Source organism: Lithobates pipiens, unplaced genomic scaffold (assembly GCF_037356315.1).
Source record: "Lithobates pipiens isolate NorthernLeopardFrog02 unplaced genomic scaffold, aLitPip1_a1.2 Scaffold_10, whole genome shotgun sequence".
Classification (NCBI taxonomy): Eukaryota; Metazoa; Chordata; class Amphibia; order Anura; family Ranidae; genus Lithobates; species Lithobates pipiens.
The window spans coordinates 78,798,178-78,821,621 of NW_027507686.1; positions in this window are offsets into that span (position 1 = coordinate 78,798,178).

Genomic DNA, 23,444 nt, shown 5'->3' on the forward strand with positions numbered 1-23,444 from the left:
AAAATCAAGTATTTCTCAAAGAAAAGTATTGCAATAACATGTTTTGCTATACACATGTTTATTCCCTTTGTATGTATTGGAACAAAACAAAAAAAGGGAGGGAAAAAAAGCAAATTGGACATAATGTCACACAAAATTCCAAAAATGGGCTGGTCAAAATTCTTGGCACCCTTTCAAAATTGTGGATAAATAAGATTGCTTCAAGCATGTGATGCTCCTTTAAACTTACTTGGGGCAAGTAACAGGTGTGGGCAATATAAAAATCACACCTGAAAGCAGATAAAAGGGAGAGAAGTTCACTTAGGCCTCTTTCACATGGACTGTCCATTCAGGTCAGTCTGTCAGTTTTTTTGTGGACCTGAACGGTGACATTTCCGCTGACATCCGACCCACTCCGATCCAAAAAAATGTGACGGAAGAAAAACCTACGTTTCTATCCATCTGAGGATCGGATCGGGTGACGACGGACTCTACGGTCTGTCCTCATCCGATCCCCCATAGGGGAGAGCGGTGCTCTGACAGGTCCGTCCCTGCACAGTGTGCAGAGACGGACCTGTCATCTTCCTGCTCAGCGGGGATAGACGGAGTGATCCCCTGTTGAGCAGAGGGGACTCCATACACGGACATGTCCGTGTGAAGGAGCCCTAAATCTTTGCATTGTGTGTCTGTCTGTGCCACACTAAGCATGGACAACAGAAAGGGGAGAAGAGAACTGTCTGAGGACTTGAGAACCAAAATTGTGGAAAAATATCAACAATCTCAAGGTTACAAGTCCATCTCCAGAGATCTAGATTTGCCTTTGTCCAACATTATCAAGAAGTTTGCAACCCATGGCACTGTAGCTAATCTCTCTAGGAGTGGATGGAAGAGAAAAATTGACGAAAGGTTGCAATGCAGGATAGTCCGGATGGTGGATAACCAGCCCCAAACAAGTTCCAAAGAAATTCAAGCTGCACTACAGGCTCAGGGAACATCAGTGTCAACTATCCATCAACATTTAAATGAAATTAAATGCTATTGCAGGAGACCCAGGAGGACCCCACTGCAGACACAGAGACATAAAAAAGCAAGACTACAGTTTGCCAAAATGTACTTGAGTAAGCCAAAATCCTTCTGGGAAAACGTCTTGTGGACAGATGAGACCAAGATAGAGATTTTTGGTAAAGCACATCATTCTACTGTTTACCTAAAAGGAATGAGGCCTACAAAAAAAAAGAACGTAGTACCTACAGTAAAACATGGTGGAGGTTCGATGATGTTTTGGGGTTGTATTGCTGCCTCTGGCACTGGGTGCCTTGAATGTGTGCAAGGCATCATGAAATCTGAGAATTACCAAAGGATTTTGGGTCGCACTGTAGATCCCAGTGTCAGAAAGCTGGGTTTGCGTCAGATATCTTGGGTCTTCCAGCAGGACAATGACCCCAAGCACACGTCAAAAAGCACCCAGAAATGGATGGCAACAAAGCATTGGAGAGTTCTAAAGTGGCCAGCAATGAGTCCAGATCTAAATCCCATTGACCACCTATGGAGAGATCTTAAAATTGCTTTTGGGAAAAGGCGCCCTTCCAATAAGAGAGACCTGGAGCAGTTTGCAAAGGAAGAGTGGTCCAAAATTCCAGGTGAGAGGTGTAAGAAGCTTATTGATGTTTATAGGAAGTGACTGATTTCAGTTATTTTTTCCAAAGGGTGTGCAACCAAATATTAAGTTAAAGGTGCCAAGAATTTTGAACAGCCCATTTTTGAAGTTTTGTGTGACATTATGTCCAATTTGCTTTTTTTCCCTCCCTTTTTTTGTTTTGCTCCAATACACACAAAGGGAATAAACATGTGTATACCAAAACATGTGTTACTGCAATACTTTTCTGTGAGAAATACTTGATTTTCTGGAAAAATTTCTGGGGTGCCAACAATTTCGGCCATCACTGTATACTCCGACTATATGTGGAATTCAATGAATCATAGAAAACAATGAATCTACATTGCTGCCACTTTTAAACTTTCACTTTGTGGAAGTGATTCATGTAATAAGTATGACGGATGCGGATTACTCAGAACTCAGAAATTCACAAGAGAAGTGGATGCCACAATGCTCTGGTTCCTCTCCAGTATTAAATAATTTACACACAGAATAACAGGTGTAAGCCTTTATTGGAGGGTTTTCTTTGAGAAAAAAAATACCAGTGTGTAATAGGAGTGACACTACATGCCAATTTCTCGTATAATTGATAAAATGCTACAGCATGCCTGGTGATTACTCACTGTGGACACACCTAAAGTCTGGCTGAATAGTTTTGATAGACACTAAATCAATTCATTCTGCAAAGCAGCTGCCTGCATTAGGTGAAAGTGACAGATGCAATTTACACAGTAAAGAAGTACTGATTTATGCTGCAATAAAGGTTTATTTGTGTCACTACTTTAACATACTGCTGGTATGCAGAACTACTTTTGACATTTTAGATCATAATTATCTGTTCTTCCTTACTACACACCATGCTCTCCCTTTGTCGTGAAGAAGATAGCAAATATAGAAAAGACCTAACTTAGAATATGCATTGCTATGGAAAAGTCAATATATAATTACATACGGGGGGGGGGGGGGGGGGGCTGGGGATTTGTTATCCCCTGCAGATTTTGTACATTGGCCCACTTACAAAGAAATAAAGGGTCTATAATTTTTATCGTATTTTAAATAACAGAGACATAATATCAACCATAAAAAAAAAAAACACATGATACAAATGTTCTGAATTGAGTTGTAGTTCAGTGAGTAAAATAAGTATTTGATCCCGTTGCAAAACATGGAAGTAAAGGGAGATGGATGCATCTGCCCTTAGTGAAAACGATTACAGATGGTAGTTTCAATGACAGAATGAAGAAGTCAAACATAATTTGTCAGTGGCAGTATAGTACAGACAAACTACTCTGTTTCCCCTAAAATAAGACCTAGTGTGATTGTCGGTGATAGCTGCAATAAAAGCCCTACCCCCCAAATAAGCCCTAGTTAAAGTCCTTGTAGGTCTTCTTTTCAGGGTAGGGCTTATTTTTGAGAAAACAGAGTAGGGCTTATTTGGGTGGTAGGGCTTATATTGCAGCCAACACCGACAATCACGCTAGGTCTTATTTTAGGGGAAACAGGGTAGTTTGTCTGTACTATACTGCCACTGACAAATTATGTTTGATTTCTTCATTCTGTCATTGAAACTACCATCTGTAATCGTTTTCACTAAGGGCAGATGCATCCATCTCCCTTTACTTCCTGGAACTCTGAGACTGCCTCCTAGAACATGTGACAGGAACTTTCCAGGAAGTACTGTATCTGTGAAGCCATGGTTATATCACCAGTGCCTCACCCAACTAGGAAGTTATACAACTAGGAGCTATACACCGATGTGATTTTTAGTGAGAGAGGGGAAAGGTATACTTTAACTGCACACATGCTGGGTAATATGTAACACAATTAGGAGGTTTGTATAACCATATAGAGATCAGAGTACTTCCCTTGACAATTCCTTTCATCTGCTTTTCTCATCATAAGAATTGAGGAAAGGACTTTTTCTCCTTTCAGCAGCAGATTGATGGCATTGCAGCCTAAGCAAAATTGTTGGACTGAAGCTCAAGGCCTGTTTTTTTAAATCAGAACTTAACCCTATAATAATTTCTACACACTTTGTAATACTCAAGAGTGGAGTCCAGTGCTGGGATGGTGCAAACTTGACATTCGCGTTTGTAAGTTACATCATCACTGTCCACCATTTGGATGAAGATGCTGGCAACAGGAGCTGTTTCCAAAAAGATGCCACTGGTGGCTGTGGATCAGTGAGGGAGAGCGCAGAACTGTCATCCCAATCAGGAAAAACCCAGGAGGTAAATTTGTCCTCATGTGAAATGTTCCCACCACCCCATTTTCCACAGAAACTTTTTTTGAAAAATTGTACTGTTGGTCTATATTGTGACAGAAATTTTTATATGGCTCAACATTTGTTAATATTAACTTAATTTTAGGCAACAGTGTTGCCTGGTATGCTACAGTTATCTCTCGGCGACATTCTGAAGCCCTGTGCAGGTAGTTTTTTTGTGTATTTTAAGGTTTACTATTCAATTTAGACAGGTAAGTACTTTAAAATCTTTGGTAGATACATAAAGTTTGTGCCCAGCCTCAAATTCTTTTTTTTTAGTGTTAGTGGGTAAGGATTAGTTGAATGTACACTTAAAGGGTCTGCAGAGGTTTACATCTAATCCAACATGTTAGAGTTAAGACTCGTATAGACTATAAGAAAATCAGGTGAACATTTTCATCCGAGGAATGATCGTACAATTTTCTGATAGTGTATACACAACTTTCGTAAGCCGACTCCGGCCTTCGGAATGAACATTTCCATAGGGGCAACCTCTGAAAAAGTGAATGGAACAAACAATTTTAATTTAATGTGTACCGTTTTTGTATGATTTTGCTATGGAACAATAAGAAAAATCAGTTTTTTAAAAATCAAGTTATCTGGCAGTGTGGTTCTTTGTGCTAAGTGTCACTGTGATGTCAACGCTTACATAACCATGTGATAAGTAAGCTTTTTCAGATTCTTATAAGTTTAAAATATTCTAAATATATCATCATTAAAGAAATGGAATATACCACACTATATTTGCTAAGATTGCTATATAAGCCAAGTTCCTTTTATATAAACTGGTCCATGCAGACAAGGGGTCCCTGTGGTTAAATTACACTGTGTCATTTGTATAAATATTGTTTAATGCAAATGCCATACCCGTAAGATTTTTCTGTAGCCCATGAAGCCTGCCTGAAATACTCCCATGTTTACATTACAATATGAGATCTTATTTCCAGGACATGACAGATGTTAGGGGCTCGCAAGATTGAGCACTTTTCTTGATTTAAAAGGTGCACGTGCTGCACATGTGCAGTGTGCACTCAACGTTGCTTGGATAGGTGAAGAAGGGCTCAATGGACATTTGAAGCTTTTGACATACGAAGCACACTTGCTCCTAACATCTGCCATGTCCTGGAAATAAGTCTACGCATTTTAAACTACTGGCACCCATTGTCATTATCTTTACAAGAGAAGCATGGCCTAATCTTTTTGTGGCCATACTTCTCTTGTTGGTCATAGGAGTGCACTTACTTTTGTTCTCCTGTAACCCAGAATCAGCTTATAGCGAGCTATTGCTTGCTGTCAGCTGATGTGGTAGAGCTGCCCCAGGCTCTCGAAGGATTCAGAAAGAATATCGTCAGGATCCACCCAGCTGCCTGATTGACAGTTGGCTCCAGCTCTCAGTGTGCAGCTTAGAGCCGAAGCCAGCTACGTCCACTCCTTTTCAACCCAGTGCTCCGGAGAGCGGTAACTGACAGTCATCGCTCTCTGCTCCGAGAAGGATGAGAAAAGAGCTATCAGCAGTCATGTGATCGCTTAGTTCTCAGTCTTAGAGCCAACGTGAGAAAGCTGCAGCATTACACCAATGATGCAACAGAGGTGAGAATAGATTTTTTTTTTTAATAAACCCCAAGCTTCTCCTTTAAAGTGGTTGTTAGGCCACTTTGTAAACTACACACAATCCCCTCTGTTAAAAAGCATCCTATGCTGCAGTGTATGTTCTTTATAAAATAAAATATGGCCATTTCTACTTGATTTCACAGCGCCCCTTGGCGCTCACCTGACTCTTTGCTGCTCCCTCTCCCAATCTGAAAGCTAGAGTGGGAGGGGCCGAGATTCCCCCCTGCAGTCAGGAGGAAGGAAAGAGCTGAGACGTCAGCCAGGGAGGAGGGGAGCAGCTAGGAGTCACGCGATTTGAAATCAGGTAACAATGGGCATATTTTTTACAAAGAACAGACACTGCAGCATAGGACGCTTTCTAACAGAGGGGATTGTATGTATTTTCTACAGTTATTTCAGCAAGCAAGAGGAGGGAGGGGGCAGGCACTGGTAAGAGCTGACAGGCAGGGATGGGAGGGGGAGAGGACAGGGGAGAAGACAGAGAAGGACAGAGGTGTCACGATCTGGAGTCAGGCTCAGAGACCAGTAGCTATAGCAGCAGAGCAGATATTCACACAGGTCACCTTGGCTGATTGCACGGGTTCACCTGAGGTGCGGGGTCTAAGCACTAACCGGTATTCACCAGAGCTCCCAAAGGTGGAGATGGGCTTGGCTGCGTGTTAGTGCCAGGTCGCAGTCATCAGGATAGCCCCACCAGGAGGTGAGCAAGCCGGGGGTCTGGTAGCAGATATAGCAGGTAGAGATCAAGCAGAAGCATAGTTGAGAAACAAGCCAAAAGTCGGTAACCAATAGTTGCAGGTTGGGATTCAGCAAAAGCGTAGTCCAGGAGCAAGCCAAATGTCGGTAACGAAAGGTAGCGAGGATACGGTCGGCAGCAGGAGAGATAGAAGCAAGATATTGGCTGGTAAAGGCACAATATTCTGGCAAGGAGGAAGTGCAGAGACATGGCTTATATCAGGAAGTTCATGGGAGGAGCAAAGGGTTCAAGGTTCAAGGCAAACAAGATTCAAGACAAGATCACTAAAGGAATTGTCCAAGGAGCTGTCCAAGGAGCTGTCCAAGGAGCTGTCCAAGGAGCTGTCCAGCATTCCAGGTGGCTCAGCACGCAGAGTCACTGCCAGACACACCAGACGTCCCAGGTTCAAGCCCAGGTCCTAACAAGAGGAGAGCTGTGGATGATGGAGGCATGTAAACTGACCACGGTGTCTGGGCTCTGTGGTCAGATTACAGGGGGGGAGGGATCAGCCAGGTATTTAAGGTGACACAGAGAGACAAATTACACAGTACAAGCACTGTGCTGTATAGCATGCTTTAAAGTAACAGGATCCATTTTTGTTTTTTGGGTTACAAACACGTTAAGAACAATGATTTTTTATTTTTTTTTGCAGGAAAGCCTGCTTCTCATGCAGGGACCGCTTAGTGTATGCACCACACAAGAATACTAAATTCAGAGCTAGCCTATATCCTGCACAAACTGTTGGCGCTATATAAAACCTGTATAATAATAATAATAATAATATCCTGGCTTCTCAACTGATCTCTGAGCCCTTGCATGTGAGAGCTGTGCAAGTAGATATCCCTGCTGTGTGCTCTGATATCAGGGAAGCCCTAATGGGGGGACAATGTTCTGCTCTTATATACCTCAGAGGGAGAAATTAAATCTGTTGTTAACTGTTTCTTTAACCACTTAACAACCGCCCATTGCCGATTAACGGCTTCAGGGCGGTTGTTTAACTCTGAGAGGCCGTTAATTAACGGCCTCCCAGAATTCTGCTCTCGCGCGCCCCCTGGGGCGCGCACACGAGAGCATCCGTGACCGCTGGGTCCAGTGGACCCGGCGCATCACGAATCACGGTAAACGGCCGCTCATCGCGGCCGTTTACCACGTGATCGCTCCGTCAAATGACGGAGTGATCACTTGTAAACAAGCCGGCGTCATGTTATGACGCCGGTTCCTCCCTCCCCCTCTCTGTACCGATCGGTACAGCGGAGGGGGAAGAGATCGGTGTCAGCAGCGATGTGGGCTGCATCTGCAGTGCCCACATCGCTGCTCACCGAAAATTAACCCCTCAATTCCCTGCAAATACTCTGCAATTCCCTGCAAATACTCTGCATTACTCTGCAATTCCCTGCAAATACTCTGCATTACTCTGCAATGCCCTGCAACACTCTGCATTGCCCTGCAACACTCTGCAATGCCCTGCTACACTCTGCATTGCCCTGCAACACTCTGCAATGCCCTGCAACACTCTGCATTGCCCTGCAACACTCTGCATTGCCTTACAACACTCTGCATTGCCCTGCAACACTCTGCAATGCCCTGCAACACTCTGCATTGCCCTGCAACACTCTGCAATGCCCTGCAACACTCTGCAATGCCCTGCAACACTCCGCAATGCCCTGCAACACTCCGCAAAGCCCTGCAACACTCCGCAACACTCTGCAATACCCTGCAACACTCTGCAACACTCTGCAACGCTCCGCAATACCCTGCAACACTCTGCAACACCTGCCAATACCCTGCAACACTCTGCAATGCTCTGCAACCCCCGCCGATACCCTGCAACACTCTGCAATGCTCTGCAACACCCGCCAATACCCTGCAACACTCTGCAATGCTCTGCAACACCCGCCAATACCCTGCAATGCTCTGCAACGCAGTACTCTGCAACGCCATGCTCTGAGATACCCAGCCATAGTCGGTGATACCCTGCAATACCCAGCCATAGACATCTCCCGCCGCCCTCCGCCCTCCGGTGCTTCTACCGAATCGCTAATACGATCAAAGCCAGAATCTTTTTTTTTTTTCAGGCTTCTCCAGCTTAGAGGTGAGATGCGGGGTCTTATTGACCCCACATCTCACTGTAAAGAGGACCTGTCATGCCATATTCCTATTACAAGGGATGTTTACATTCCTTGTAATAGGAATAAAAGTGATCAAAAAAATTATTTTTGGGGAAAAAAATGTCAAACTAAAATAAATAAAGTAAAATGAACAATAAAAAAAATGTTTTTTTTAAAGCGCCCCTGTCCCCATGTGCTCGCATGCAGAAGCGAACGCATGCGTAAGTCCCGCCCACATATGAAAACGGTGTTCAAACCACACATGTGAGGTATCGCTGCGAACGTTAGAGCGAGAGAAATAATTCTAGCCCTAGACCTCCTCTGTAACTCAAAACATATAACCAGTAAAAAAAAATTTAATCGTCGCCTATGGGGATTTTTAAGTAGCGACGTTTGCCGCCATTCCACGAGCGTGTGCAATTTTGAAGAGTGACATATTAGGTATCTATTTACTCAGCGTAACTTCATCTTTCACATTATGCAAAAATTGGGCTAACTTTACTGTGTTTTTTTTTTTAAGCACGAAACTGTTTTTTTTCCAAAAAAAAGCATTCAAAAAATTACTGCGCAAATACCGTGCGAGATAAAAAGTTGCAAAGACCACCATTGTATTCTCCAGGGTGTTTGCTAAAAAAACATATATAATGTTTTGGAGTTCTATGTAATTTTCTAGCAAATAAATGATGATTTTTACATGTAGGAGAGAAATGTCAGAATTGTCCTGGGTGCTCCAGAACACCTGATGGCGCTCCATGCATGTTGGGCCTCTGTATGTGGCCACGCTGTGTAAAAGTCTCACACATGTGGTATCACCATACTCGGGAGTAATAGCAGAATGTGTTTTGGGGTGTAATTTGTGGTATGCATATGCTGTGTGTGAGAAATAACCTGATAATATGACAATTTTGTGAAAAAAAAAAAAAAAGTAAAAAAGAATCTTGATTTTGCAAAGAATTGTGGGAAAAAATGACAACTTCAAAAAACTCATCATGCCTCTTACTAAATACCTTGGAATGTCTTCTTTCCAAAAAGGGGTCATTTGTGGGGGTATTTGTACTTTTCTGGCATGTTAGGGTCTCAAGAATTGAAATAGGCCGTCAGTCCTTCAGGTGTGATCAATTTTCAGATATTGGCACCACAGCTTGTGGACTCTATAACTTTCACAAAGACCAAATAATATCCACCAATTTGTACTTATTTTTACCAAAGATATGTAGTAGTATAAATTTTGGCCAAAATTTATGAAGAAAAAATTACTAATCTGCTAAATTTTCTAACAGAAACAAAGAAAAATTCGTTTTTTTACAGAATTTTCGGTATTTTTTCTTTTATAGCACAAAAAATAAAAAACCCAGCGGTGATTAAATACCACCAAAAGAAAGCTCTATTTGTGTGAAAAAAAAGGACAAAAATTTCATATAGGTCCAGTGTTGCATGACTGAGTAATTGTCATTCAAAATGCGAGAGCACGGAAAGCTGAAAATTGGTCTGGTTATTAAGGGTGTTTAAGTGCCCAGTGGTCAAGTGGTTAATAGAATCATGGGGTTTGCTCACCCCTGAAATCTCATTAACACTGAAGTTATACAGTGACAAAATGTAGTAAAAGAAGCAGTTATATTTATAACAGTTATGTATGTTACTGCTGCCAGATTTCTCTTCCTTTCCTTGGTTTCCCTTTAGGTTACTCATCCATGTTGGCAGAAGATTAAAACGTCAAGAGGATACAAATGATTCCACTCCTGTGAGGGACGGGGTACCCTCATCAAACTGGAATGTGCTTCTTATCCAGGAGAGCAAAGGGGATTTTTACACTGGCCTATAAAAACACCACTGGAATCTGTGACAGACCACAGGACGAGGTAACAGTGTTAATATAGAAACCACAAGTCAGTTATATCATTGAAAAACTGCAAGTGGTTTTACTTTACTTTAATCTCAACAATAATTGTGCTGGTAACAAAACCGTTTTTTGAGTATTGTAGAAAGAACTGTTCACAATGCTTTATGTGTATTATTCTGCTTTGCAGAGGGCATATAATCTATGCAGAGGGTGTGCAATCATAAACTTGGGCCAGAGACATCAAAGTCTACCTAGTGTACCCACCAGGCAAGTCCTAACATAAGGATATCTATGGTGAAACAGGTGAGTCAGCCACTGACTCATACATTTTGGTTCTCCATAACACCTGAGTGTACTGAGTAATTTCTTTGCCTGTTATAATCAAGGATGGCTGTAATTAGCGCATTAATAAAAATGTTAAAACTTTATTACCAAGTCATGCTGGGTTGGGTAAGCCTAATTTTGTGTAATAAAATCTATATTTCCCCAAGAGCAATCGCTCCTATGCCAGTTATAGGTCATACACCTACACAATTGGTTATGTAATCTCTGCTGAAGGGAAGTATAGGGACTATACTGGTAGATACTTCCCTTCTACAGAAATTGTGTGACTAAATGCTTAGGCTTCTGATGAAGTGGCCAGCACAGGAAGGAGCCCAAAAGCAACATTTTCTCCTGGAAAGTTATTTCAACCCTTTTTTTTTCTTGTCAAAAGTTAGTATGTTCAATGACAAGAATAATAACAGTATATAGTAGAGAATATTAACAACATAAGAAAGCTGATTAATATATAAACTGTGAATATAAAGATATGTATGTAATAATTATACAAACATTTGATTATTCAATTAAGTCTGGGGGTATATATATATATATATATATATATATATATATATATATATATATATATATACCGTATTTTTCGGACCATAAGACGCACTTTTTTCCCCAGAAATATGGGGAAAATGTGCCTGCGTCTTATGGTGCGAATATACGCTTGGTACCGCCCCCCGCCGCGCTCCAGAGCCTAGCTCTGGAGCGGCAGTCATCTTTGTGCGCCTGCCATTTTCAATGTGATCAATGTCAAATGACGGAGTGATCACTCATGATGACGCCAGTTCCTCTCTCCCCTCTGTGTACAGATCTGTACAGTGGAGGGGAGAGATTGGATAGCAGCAGCACTGTGGGCTGCATCTGTAGTGCCCACAGTGCTGCTCTGTGACAAGTGCAGTCACAGCCATCCCTCCATATCCTGCCAACACTCTGCAATTCCCTGCCAATACTCTGCAGTTCCCTGTCAATACTCTGCCATACTCTGCAATACCCTGCCAATACTCTGCCAATACCCTGCTAATACTCTGCAATACCCTGCCAATACTCTGCCAATACCCTGCCAATACCCTGCCAATACTCTGTCATATCCTGCCAATACTCTGCAATACCCTGCCAATACTCTGCCATACCCTGCCAATACTCTGCCGAACCCTGCCAATACCCTGCCATTACTCTACAATACCCTGCCAATACTCTGCCATACCCTGCCAATACTCTGCAATACTCTTCCAATACCCTTCCAATACTTTCTATGGTAATGGCCGCTCTGCATTTTCTATGGTAATGGTCACTCTGCATTTCATGGGCACTGGAAAATATTTTAGTACACCATTTGGTTCAGAATATTTTTTTCTTCTTGTTTTCAACCTCTAAAACCTAGGTGCATCTTATGGTCAGGTGCGTCTTATGGAGCGAAAAATACGGTATATATATATATATATATATATATATATATATATATATATATATATATATATATATATATATTATAGTTTAATGGGAAATAATATTTATATTTGATAGAATAATGAGTTTTAAAAGAAAGGTAAAGTATGAAAAGTGAAGAAAGAAAGAGGAGAAAAAGGTGATAAAGTCCACAGGTTCGACCCAAAAACCAGCTCATGTTACTAGCTATATGGATATTCAAGTATCTGTGAATTCAAATATATTGTCTCCTAAGCATATTTAAACCCTTTTTAATCGTCTGCTCTTCGCCCCAGGCCTAAAGAGGCCCTGTCATCATGCCCATGCAGGGTAAGATGACAGTGTCTCTGGAAGAGGCATTTCCTGACTCCATATTCTTTCCTTACCTGTGATCCCTTGCAGTGCTGTTGGTGCTGACATTGCTGGTGATTAAGAGGAATATTGAGATCACTCCTGGCAAGATTATGACAAGTCTCAGGTGTAGCAATTGGTTGCCCGGCCGCGGCACTGCCACAGGGGAGCAGGTCACATACTCCTTCAAACACCGGAAGTTTCTGGAGGTGGTGTCTGCTGCTGCCGAGTAGCTGTGAAGGAATGCAATATATGAGGTTCAGGGGATGCCCTTTCCGGAGATATTTTCACTTTTTTTTCCGGCATTTACAGGGTGATTGTGTCTTTTAGAGTTAAAGTGTAGCTAAAGAAATGTTACTTTTATTTTGTATACTGTAGAGAAGGGATAGAACCTCTGTGCATTTTTTTGTTGTTGTCTGTGTATATACTGGGGAGATTTACCTTTTGGTATTATATACATTATAATTGGAGTAAAACAAAAGGGTGCAAAACGCTTCGTGCATTATCAACAACACTTTATTATAGGATTAAAACAACACAGTACATAATCACAAAACAAAAGGTAGTAACAACATTGTACTCCAACCAAGGAAAGCGTCTAATGCAAAGGAAATCTTCTGGTTCAAAAGGACGTTATGATGACAGCTGATGAGTTTTGGGGGACATGTCCCCTTCTTCAGAGTTTTTGCTCAGAAGAGGGGGGCATGTCCCTTGAAACCTGTCAGCTGTTATCATGACATCCATTTGAATCAGAAGAGTTCCTTCGCAAGGTTGACGCTTTGGTTCCTTGGTTGACATTTAATGCTGTTAGTACCTTTCATTTGGTATGTATGTATTCTTTTAATCCTATCATAAAGTGCTATGGATAATGCACTAGGCATTTGCGCCCTTTTGTTCTACTATGTTTATACAGTTGCAAGATGCCCCAATTTTAAGAAGGCTACATCGGCTCCAACATCCAGTCTGGGTTGTGCAACAACGGATATCACTTGTGGCAGTCTGTCCTATCTCTGGGATCCCATAGCATTATGGTGTCATGATACTTTCCTTATACAATATAACACATTTGCTCTTTCGGTTTATATGACACAACAAGCATTCATGGTTTCACTTACTATTTGCTGAAATCATATGTATACTATTTCAGGAACCTGTTAGTGAAACTCCATATGAACAATACCTGTAATCTTCCTTCCAGAAAAACCAGGAAAATAATGTTTACTATTTGCTTTGTACACGTGCAGCTGCAGACAATAACTATACAATAATTGTTTTTCATGGCAAGCTCTGCTCCTTGAACATGTAGGTATTAGGAATGTTTGCAATCCTGTTTTGTTGCATATAGATGTTGTATGTAGATTACACTTAGTACTGCAGCCAAGATGATACAAAGACCCCTTTTTTTAACAATGGATTTTAACAGAGGGCTGGATTCACCCCTGGACAGTATGCCTACCGTCTTTCTATTTTAAAAAGTTGATACTGAGTTGCAGCTTGAGTTTTTTTCCCTATGAATTGATACACTGTATTACATCACATACTGGCTGCTCACATTCCTCTAGGGCTCTAGTTGTGAGGTCTTGGCTAAGCAAATGTTTAGGTCATTAAAATGGATGGGAATTCTGATTGACATGCTGTTTGCTCAAGCACTGTTTGTTGTAAGCAGTTGTTATTTTAAAAAAATAATAATAATTTCAGCTTTGTTGCATTTTAGTGTTGCTGACCACCTCCAGTTCTTTCAGAGCCATTTGGTGTTTACATACAAGCATGCCAACGTTGGCTGCTTGCCATTTCCCAAGACTGGCTTTCTGATGGTGACAACAATGGACCAGGGCCGATGTTACCATTAGGCAAACTAGGCAGCCGCAAACGCTCTGCAAAACTGACAAATCGCACCATGCTTGTTTAGGGGTCATTCATTTTTAATGGAAGCTAAGCCTGGGTGCAGTTCTGCAGCGATTGTTGTAGGCTGCAACTAACGATTATTTTCATAATCAATTAGTTGGCCGATTATTGTTTCGATTAATCGATTAATCTGTTAATAACCTTTAAAAAAAGAAAAAAAGATTTTGCTGAGATTTGTATTTTTACATTTTTTTTTTTGTTGTTGGGCAGATTAAAAAACACAAATTGCCGCAAAAACGCATTATTACATGCTTTTCTGCAGCTTCTCCATTGAAGTATATTGAACCAAAACACCAAAATAGCACCGTTTTGTGTTAAAAAAAAGTCCTTGTCTTTTCCAAAATACGCAGCAGCTGAAAAAAATCATGGAAGTGAACGTGTCCCATAGGAAACCATGTAAATGAACTGTAGTGTGTTTCTGCTAAAAGCACCAAAAACACAGAGGTGTGGCCCAGGGGCAGACTGACAACTCATGAGGCCCCCGGGCAATAGGAGATTATGGGGCCCCCAGACAATCAAAGATTATGGGGCCACACAGTATACACACACACAGTATACACACACACAGTACACACACACACACAATACACACACACACAGTACACACACACACGCAGTATACAATCACACAGTATGCACATACACACAGTATACACAGACATGTTTCTATTGGCTGAGAAGGTACTGGAGAGGTGGGGCAGCTATAATCTCAGGATTTTTAGACCAAAAGGATGTCGGTAAAGGACATTTCAGAGACAGATGTAAAAAAAAAAACAGATTTTTACATACTGTCCCTGGTTTTACTAAGGCTGGCAACCCTGATGGGGCCCCCTTGTGGCCAAATGGTCAGTCCGCCCCTGCCCAGGCCTGAGATGTTTAGTAACATAATGGGGTTAAAAAAAAACTAAAATTAGTAGAAAAAGAGCAAATAATCGCTACTGTAAGGGGTTCCGTTTTTAATATGGGACAGTGAAAGTAATATTTACAGTAGCGATTTGCTCTTTTTGTACTATAAAGGGCTAATTTTAGTTTTTTTTTAACATCATTATGTTAGTGGCCGATTAATCGATTATGAAAATAATAATCGATTAATTTCATAATTGATTAGTTATCGATTAATCGATTAGTTGTTTCAGCCCTAGATTGTTGCACAAAAAAAATCACACTGCAGTTGCGGCAAATCGCATCATGCATAGTTTGTCGCTTAAAAAAGAGCTTGGGCTCCTTTTGGGCGACTTCAGGCAATGCAGTTTGCCATGATTGCAGCATGATTTATCGAGTGACAATTGATGCACAACTGTACTCACGTTTGCCATTGGTGCCACTGAAAATGAATGGCACCTGAACAGTGGTGTGCTTTGCCAGTTTTGCAGAGTGATTTAGGATTGCAAGCAGAATTGTGGTAATTGTGTCCACAATTGCAAATGCCCAGGTGTGAATGGAACCTAAGGGCACGTTCACACCTGCAGTAGCCCTCGCCTCCCATCACAGATCTCTTTTCAGAGGTCACGTGACAGTTGGCTGGGAGGTAATATGGTGCCGTCTCACCACCCGTTTTAATCTTAGGAAGCCAGCACCACTTCTTAAACACTGGCATGACCTGCCTTCTGAAACTGTTTCATGTAAAGAACAACAGTAAAGATCTTGTATCTGCCTATCTGAGTCAGTTTCAACATTTCTGAGCCCTGATGAAGGGGGAGTGTGTTTGGCCCTTAAAATGTGTTGGCTTTGTTTGCTATGAACAAATTTTATAATTAAAATTTACACTGATGATATCATTATAGTGGGCTGTCTTCTACTGACTACCAGTGTAAAGGACGGGTTTTCTCTTCTTACCACAAATATAAAGGGCACGCCTCTATTGACCACCAATATAAAGGGGGAGCTTTCTTCTCTGATCATCACTATGGGGGCACAATTCTATTGACCACAAATGTAAACGGGTGTCTTTCTCTTCTAGGCATCAATATAGGTACACACTTTTACTGACTATCAATATAAATGGGGGCTTTTTGCTCTGACCATCAATATAGGGTGACACTTATATTGACCACCAATGAAAATGGGGTGTCTTCCTCCTCTAAACATCAATATAGGTACACACCTTTACTGACTATCAATAAAAATGGGGGCTTTTACCTCTGACTATCAATATAGGGGCACACTTCTATTGACCACCAATGTAAGGGGGGCCTTTAAACTCTGATCATCATTATAGTTGGCAGACTTCTATTTACCACCAGTGTAAAGGGGGGCTTTTCTCCTGTAACCACCAATACAGTGAGGGAAAAACTTGCCTTGCTGATTTCGTATGTTTGCCCACTGACAAAGAAATTATCAGTCTATAATTTTACTGGTAGGTTTATTTTAAAAGTGAGAGACAGAATAACAACATAAATATCCAGAAAAACATATTTCAAAAAAGTTATCAATTAATTTACATTTTAACCTCGGTATGATTCAGTCTGGATTTAGGTGCTGAAAGCGGTACAATTATTTTGCATGGAAATTTGGCGTTTTATATTGTAGTCCTGTAATTCTTAGGAATAACTCTCTTAAATCTGTTCAAACCAGAGTCTAGCAGAAGTCCCTGGTATGATAAAGTTTATAATATAATAAAGAATAATAAAAAATTATTCAATAATGTAATCAAATCCTAAAACACTGAAAAAGGGACACGTTTTGGTTGCTATGGACAATCTCCAAATTTCAGGCAGAAAAAACAGTATTTATAATATAAAAGTGCATGCAGGGCATTTCACAGACCACTAGGGACAAAGGGGTGTGTATTTTTTAATACAGTACTGTAAGATTACAGTGCTGTGTGTGTTTTGTGTGTTTTTTACTTTTTTGAATTTGCCACCGTTCTCCGCTCCCGTGCGCCGTAACATCGCAGGGATCGGAGCTCGGCGGCATTCGGCACTGTGAATCGAGCGGAGGACAGCTCGATCACACAGCGCGGAGGACAACGCTGGATCCAGGGGACAAGGTAAGTAACTCTCCCTGTGTCCTCCCCTGCATCCAGCGATGCGAACCCGAGTCTGGCTCGGGGTTACCGCTCCTGTCAGTAAAATCCCAACCCGAGCCAGACTCGGGATTACCGCTAGGGAGGTTAATGAGTGAAATAAGTATCTATCACCAGGTTTGCAAACATCTCCGGAGGGATTTTGTCCCACTCCTCTTGGCAGATCCTCTCAAAGTCATTAAGGTTTTGAGGCTGATGTTTGGTAATTCAAACCTTCAGCTCCCTCCACATATTTTCTGTAGGATTAAGGTCTAGAGACTGGCTAGGCCACTCCAGGACCTTAATGTGCTTCTTCTTGAGCCACTCATTTGTTGCCTTGGCTGTGAGTTTTGGGTCATTGTCATGCTGGACAGTGGCGTCACTTGGGTTGATGTCAACCAGTGTGCTAAAATATGGTGTCAACCCCCTCCCCACCAACTATAGTCGCCCCTCAGTACAGACCCCTCCCCCCACTAAGTATAGACCCCTTTCTCCATTAATGCAGGCCCCGCTCAGGACAAACCACCCCCCTCCATCAGTACAGACCCCCCTCAGGACAAATCACCCCCCTCCTCCACCAGTACAGACCCCCCTCAGGATAAGCCACCCCCTTCCATCAGTACAGACCCCCCCAGGATTAATCACCCCTCTCCATCAGTACAGAAGCCCCTCAGGATAAACCACCCCCTACATCAGTACAGACCCCCGTCAGGATACACCACCACCTCCTCCATCAGTACAGACCCCCCTCAGGGTAAACCACCCCCTCCACCATCAGTATAGACCCCCCGCAGGACAAACCACCCCCCTCCTCCATCAGTTTAGACCCCCCTCAGGACAAACCACCACCTTCACCATCAGTACAGACCCCCTTAGGAAAAAACACCCCCTTCTCCATCTGCACAGACCCCCCTCAGGATAAACCAACCCCTCCTCCATCAGTACAGACCCCCCTAAGTATAAGCCACCCCCCTCCTCCATCAGTACAGATCTACCTCAGTATAAACCACCCCCTCCTCCATCAGTACAGACCCCCTTCCCCTCATGCACCTGGGTGGCGGGGGGAGGAGGATTCAGTGTGCAGCCGCCCAGAGAGTTGCTTGCTCAGATTGTCACTTTTCAGGCGGCAGCCACATCAGCAGTGAGAGTGAGCAGTCTCACTCTGTGCTAGTGCGGCGCTGATATCTTCTGTCTGAAAAGAGCTCTGCCTTCAGGACCCAGGACCCTCCGCCTCCCCCGAGATGGTGTCGCCGCTCTGTGGGTGTCACCTGGGTGTGGGCTGCACCCCCCCCCCCCAGTGATGCCAGTAAAGCTGGAATACCCATCCATGACCCATTTTCAATGCCCTGGCTGAGGGAAGAAGGGTTCTCACCCAAGATTTGATGGTACATGGCCCCGTCCATCGTTCCTTTGATGCAGTGAAGTTGTCCTATCCCCTTAGCAGAAAAACACCACCAAAACATAATGTTTCCACCTCCATGTTTGATGGTGGGGATGGCGTTTTTTGGATCATAGGCAGCATTTCTCCTCCTCCAAACATGGCGAGTTGAGTTGATGCCAAAGAACTCGATCTGACCACAACACTTTCACCCAGGTGTCCCCTGAATAATTTAGATTTTCATTAGCAAACTTCAGATGGGCCTGTACATGTGCTTTCTTGAGCACCTTGCGGGCATTGCAGAATTTCAGTTCTTCATGGTGTAGTGTGTTAAGAATTATTTTCTTGGTGATTAGTGCACTCTCACAAAGGTGGACCACAGGAGGGCTAAGATGGATACATAAATAGACCTCAAATTCCACGAATAGCATGAATTGAATCAGAAAGATCAAACTCATGAGGATATAAAATCCTCAGATTTGTACCGATAACAGCATCATAGATGTCCACCAGAACAAATTGTAGATGAAAATCTTTAAATCAGAATAGAGTCCACTTGATACCAAAGAGCTGCTCTGGCAGCTATTCTGTTGGATTGAACTTTTGTACTCCAGCAGCTCTTTGGTATCAAGTGGACTCTATTCTGATTTATGGTCTATGTATGTATCCATCTTATTTTCCCTCCTGTGATCCACCTTTGTGAGCGTGCACTTTAGTTTGGGGACTACGTTACTGGGATTCCATCGGCTGACCACCATTTTTGCTGGTTTAGATCATTGGTTAACATTAGCCAGCAGCAATTTTTGTTCATTTATATACCGTAAATACTCCTGAAGAAGCTGAACAAGCGAAACATGTAGAGTGGTATATTATGGAATGATCAGTTGTTTTATGGTTTCACCATTCTAGTGAAATTATGAACTGTTTCATTATGTTGATAATATTATTGTTTTTATTGTTTGTAAATAAAAAAAAAATTTTTTTTAGTTTAAGAATATTGCTTATGTGACCTTAATTAACTTTACAGTTTATCAACTTAAAAGTCCCGGGGTTTTGTTTTAAAACCCCAGTGTCCTTCCTTGCTTTGTTTATAGTTTCTGGGATGTGGTGCTTTTTTGTCAGAGCTCTCCTCTCATTGCCTGTTTGTACAAAATCAGCAGGGGATCAAATACTTTTTTTCCTCACTGTATAGGGGACACACCTCTATTGACCACCAATATAAAAGAGGGAAGGTCTTCTCTGATCATCCCTATAGGGGCACACTTCTATTGACCATCAATGTAAAGGAGCGGGGGGCCTTTCTCCTCTGATTATCATTGAAGGAGGCACACTTCTATTGACCATCGCTTTCCAGCGGTGGGGGGGCTTTGCCCTCTGATTATCATTCAAGGGGACACACTTCTATTGACCATCAGCATAAAAGGGTGGGGGGCCTTTCTCCTCTGATCATCATTCTAGGGGGCATACGTCTATTGACCATCGATGTAAAGTAGTGGGGGGCCTTTCTCCTCTGATTATCATTCTAGGGGCACACTTCTATTGACCATCAATGTAAAGGATTGGGGGGCCTTTCTCCTCTGATTATCATTCTAGGGTGCACATTTATATTGACTATTAATGTAAAGGGGTGAGGGGCCTTTCTCCTCTGATTATCATTCTGGGGGGCAAGCTTCTATTGACCATCAATGTAAAGGGGTGAGGGGCCTTTCTCCTCTGATTATCATTCTGGGGGGCAAGCTTCTATTGACCATCAATGTAAAGGGGTGAGGGGCCTTTCACCTCTGATTATCATTCTAGGGGGCACACTTCTCTTGACCATCAATGTAAAAGGGTAGGGGGCCTTTCTCCTCTGATCATCATTCTAGGAGGCATACGTCTATTGACCATCAATGTAAAGGAGTGGGGGGTCTTTCTCCTCTGATTATCATTCTAGGGGGCACATTTATATTGACCATCAATGTAAAGGGGTGAGGGGCCTTTCACCTCTGATTATCATTCTAGGGGGCACACTTCTCTTGACCATCAATGTAAAGGAGCGGGGGGCCTTTCTCCTCTGATCATCATTCTGGGGGACACACTTCTATTGACCATCAATGTAAAGGGGTTAGGGACCTTTCTCCTCTGATCATCATTCTAGGGGACTAGGGGGCACACTTCTATTGACCATCAGTGTAAAGGGGTGGGGGCCTTTCTCCTCTGATTATCATTCTAGGGGGCACACTTCTATTGACCATCAATGTAAAGAGGTTGGGGGGCCTTTCTCCTCTGATTATCATTCTAGGGGGCACACTTCTATTGACCATCAATGTAAAGGAGCGGGGGGGGGGGCTTTCTCCTCTGATCATCATTCTAGGGGGCACACTTCTATTGGCCATCAATGTAAAGGGGTGGGGGGCCTTTCTCCTCTGATTATCATTCTAGGGGGCACGGGTCTATTGACCATCAATGTAAAGGGGTGGGGGGCCTTTCTCCTCTGATTATCATTCTAGGGGGCACACTTCTTCTGATCCCCAATGAAAGAGGGGGAGGGGGATGACTCCTCTAACCTTCACTTTGGGGCACACTTCTCTTGAGGAGGAATGTAAAGGGGACCTTTCTCCTCTCTCATTCTAGGGGACACTTTCTACTGATCCCCAATATAAAGGGTGGGGGGTCCACCAATGTGAGGGGGCATCACACTTGTCATTGTCTTCTTCTCTTGTTATTATTATTATGTTTCATTATAGATGGAAGGGGATTGTTAGAAATGATCCTCTATGGGTGTCACATTCACCACATACGCCTTGTATATGACGGTCTGCTCATGCAATGTACTGCCATATGTTCCTATAATAAAGGTTAAGAGGGATTCCCTGATACTTGATATTGATTTGCAGGGGTCCTCCACAATAGTCTGTAGCTCTATTCTGCATTCAAAGCATTACTTGCCATTTCTGGCTCTGACGTCATTTCATGGGAACAGACGTCACTCTAATTCTCTATAATTGTATACATAACGCCACGTGATCTCTCCTCTCCACCCCGAGTTTCTCTTTCAGTCCACAGAGCAGCCGCCGCCGCCCCCTCCCGTACCGGAGAGCCGAATGAGGTGACAGAGAGCTGACTCATCATTTACGGGAAACAAGATAGACGCACGTGACGGTGACACAGCACAAGCAGCTGGGAGCGGCGGGGCTCCGTGTGAGGAAAAGCACGGAGGGGAGGGCGGGGCCTGGGGGGGTGCAGAGTGGGAAAAGGGGCGGGGCCGTTCAGGCAGCGCTCTCCCAGCTCCGGGCAGGGAAGACTTTGCTGGAAGAGGGAAGACTTTCCGGGAAAACACCGACTCTATTGTCGTTCCATAAAGACGGCATTGACCTCGTGCTGCTGGACCGTGCTCGGTTAACTCTTTATACACCGGGCACTAGCGACCCCACTAGATAACATGAGAGGAGTTTACTAAAACTGGGAGAGCTGTGCCCAGTAAGCGGTCATCTTGTATCCTCAGCTGTCCCTGTAATGTATATGTGTGACGGCACAGCAGGGGATACATAGTCTGGGTATGAAAGAGACACAAGGCCATCTAATTCAACCTATAAAAGGAAAAAATATACAATCCAATGTACACAATCCCAGTGAGGCTGGTGCTCAAACATTTTGGGGAGCGCAAACAAACTGAAAAATTCAGAAAAAAACCCCATCAATTGCAGCCTTACTTTACTATCAATCGCAGCCATTGTGCCCATCAATCGCTGCCACTGTGCCATCAATTGTTGCCACTGTGCCATCAATCGCAGCCACTGCCATCAATCGCAGCCACTGTGTCATCAATTACAGCCACTGTGCACATCAATTGTCGCCACTGTGCCCATCAAATGTCGCCACTGCTTTCAATCACAGCCACTGTGCCCATAAATTGCCACCACTGTGCCATCAAATGCAGTCACTGTGCCCCATAAAATGCAGCCAATGTGCCCATCAATTGCAACCATTGTGCCATCAAACGCAGCCACTGTGCCCATCAATTGGCTCCACTGTGCCATCAATCGCAGCCACTGTGCCCATGAATTGCCGCCACTGTGCCTTCAAATGCAGCCACTGTGCCCATCAATTGCCACCACTGTACCATCAAACATAGCCACTGTGCCCCATAAAATACAGCCAATATGCCCCATAAAATGCAGCCACTGTGCCCATCAATTGCCGTCACTGTGCCCATCAATTGCCGCCACTTTCCCTATCAATTGCTCCCACTGCACTCCATCAAATGCAGCCACTGTGCCATATCAAATGCTGCCAGTGTGCCCCCCACCAGCCCACGTCTGCACTTTTTTGTGTTGGTGGGACAGCTTCTCGATGTCTTCTCCCATTCTCTCTTCCTGACATCTGCTATGATTGGACACCTGGCATCCAATCACAGCGCCTGTCGTTTCAGCCAATCAGGTGACGGGGAACAGAGCTGAGCACCTGGCGGAGAGGTGGTTTAGTGTAAGTAAAGTAAATGTTCATTTGCTTCTCTAACACATCTGAGTGACCTGCGAGCGCTCGCAGGTAACCTTTTTTGACGCCTATTAGAGCCTATGGCTCTAATCAGGTGCTTCAAAACCACCCCCCGTCACTGTAATTCAGACGCCCTGCTCCCGAAAATGTGAGTAGGGGGTGGCAGCGGTGGCCATAGATAGATTCATGAATTGCAAGAATCTATCTATTGGTGCTAGAGTGGGGTGGTAGGAGAGAGGGGGCGGCGCCCGTGCACCCTTATGGACACACCGCCACTGTACAATCCTATACCCAAACTTGATCCAGAAGAAAGCCAAGTATGATCCAGTTTGCTCCAGCAGGGGAAAAAATTCCTTCATGATTCCCCCCCAGTAACTG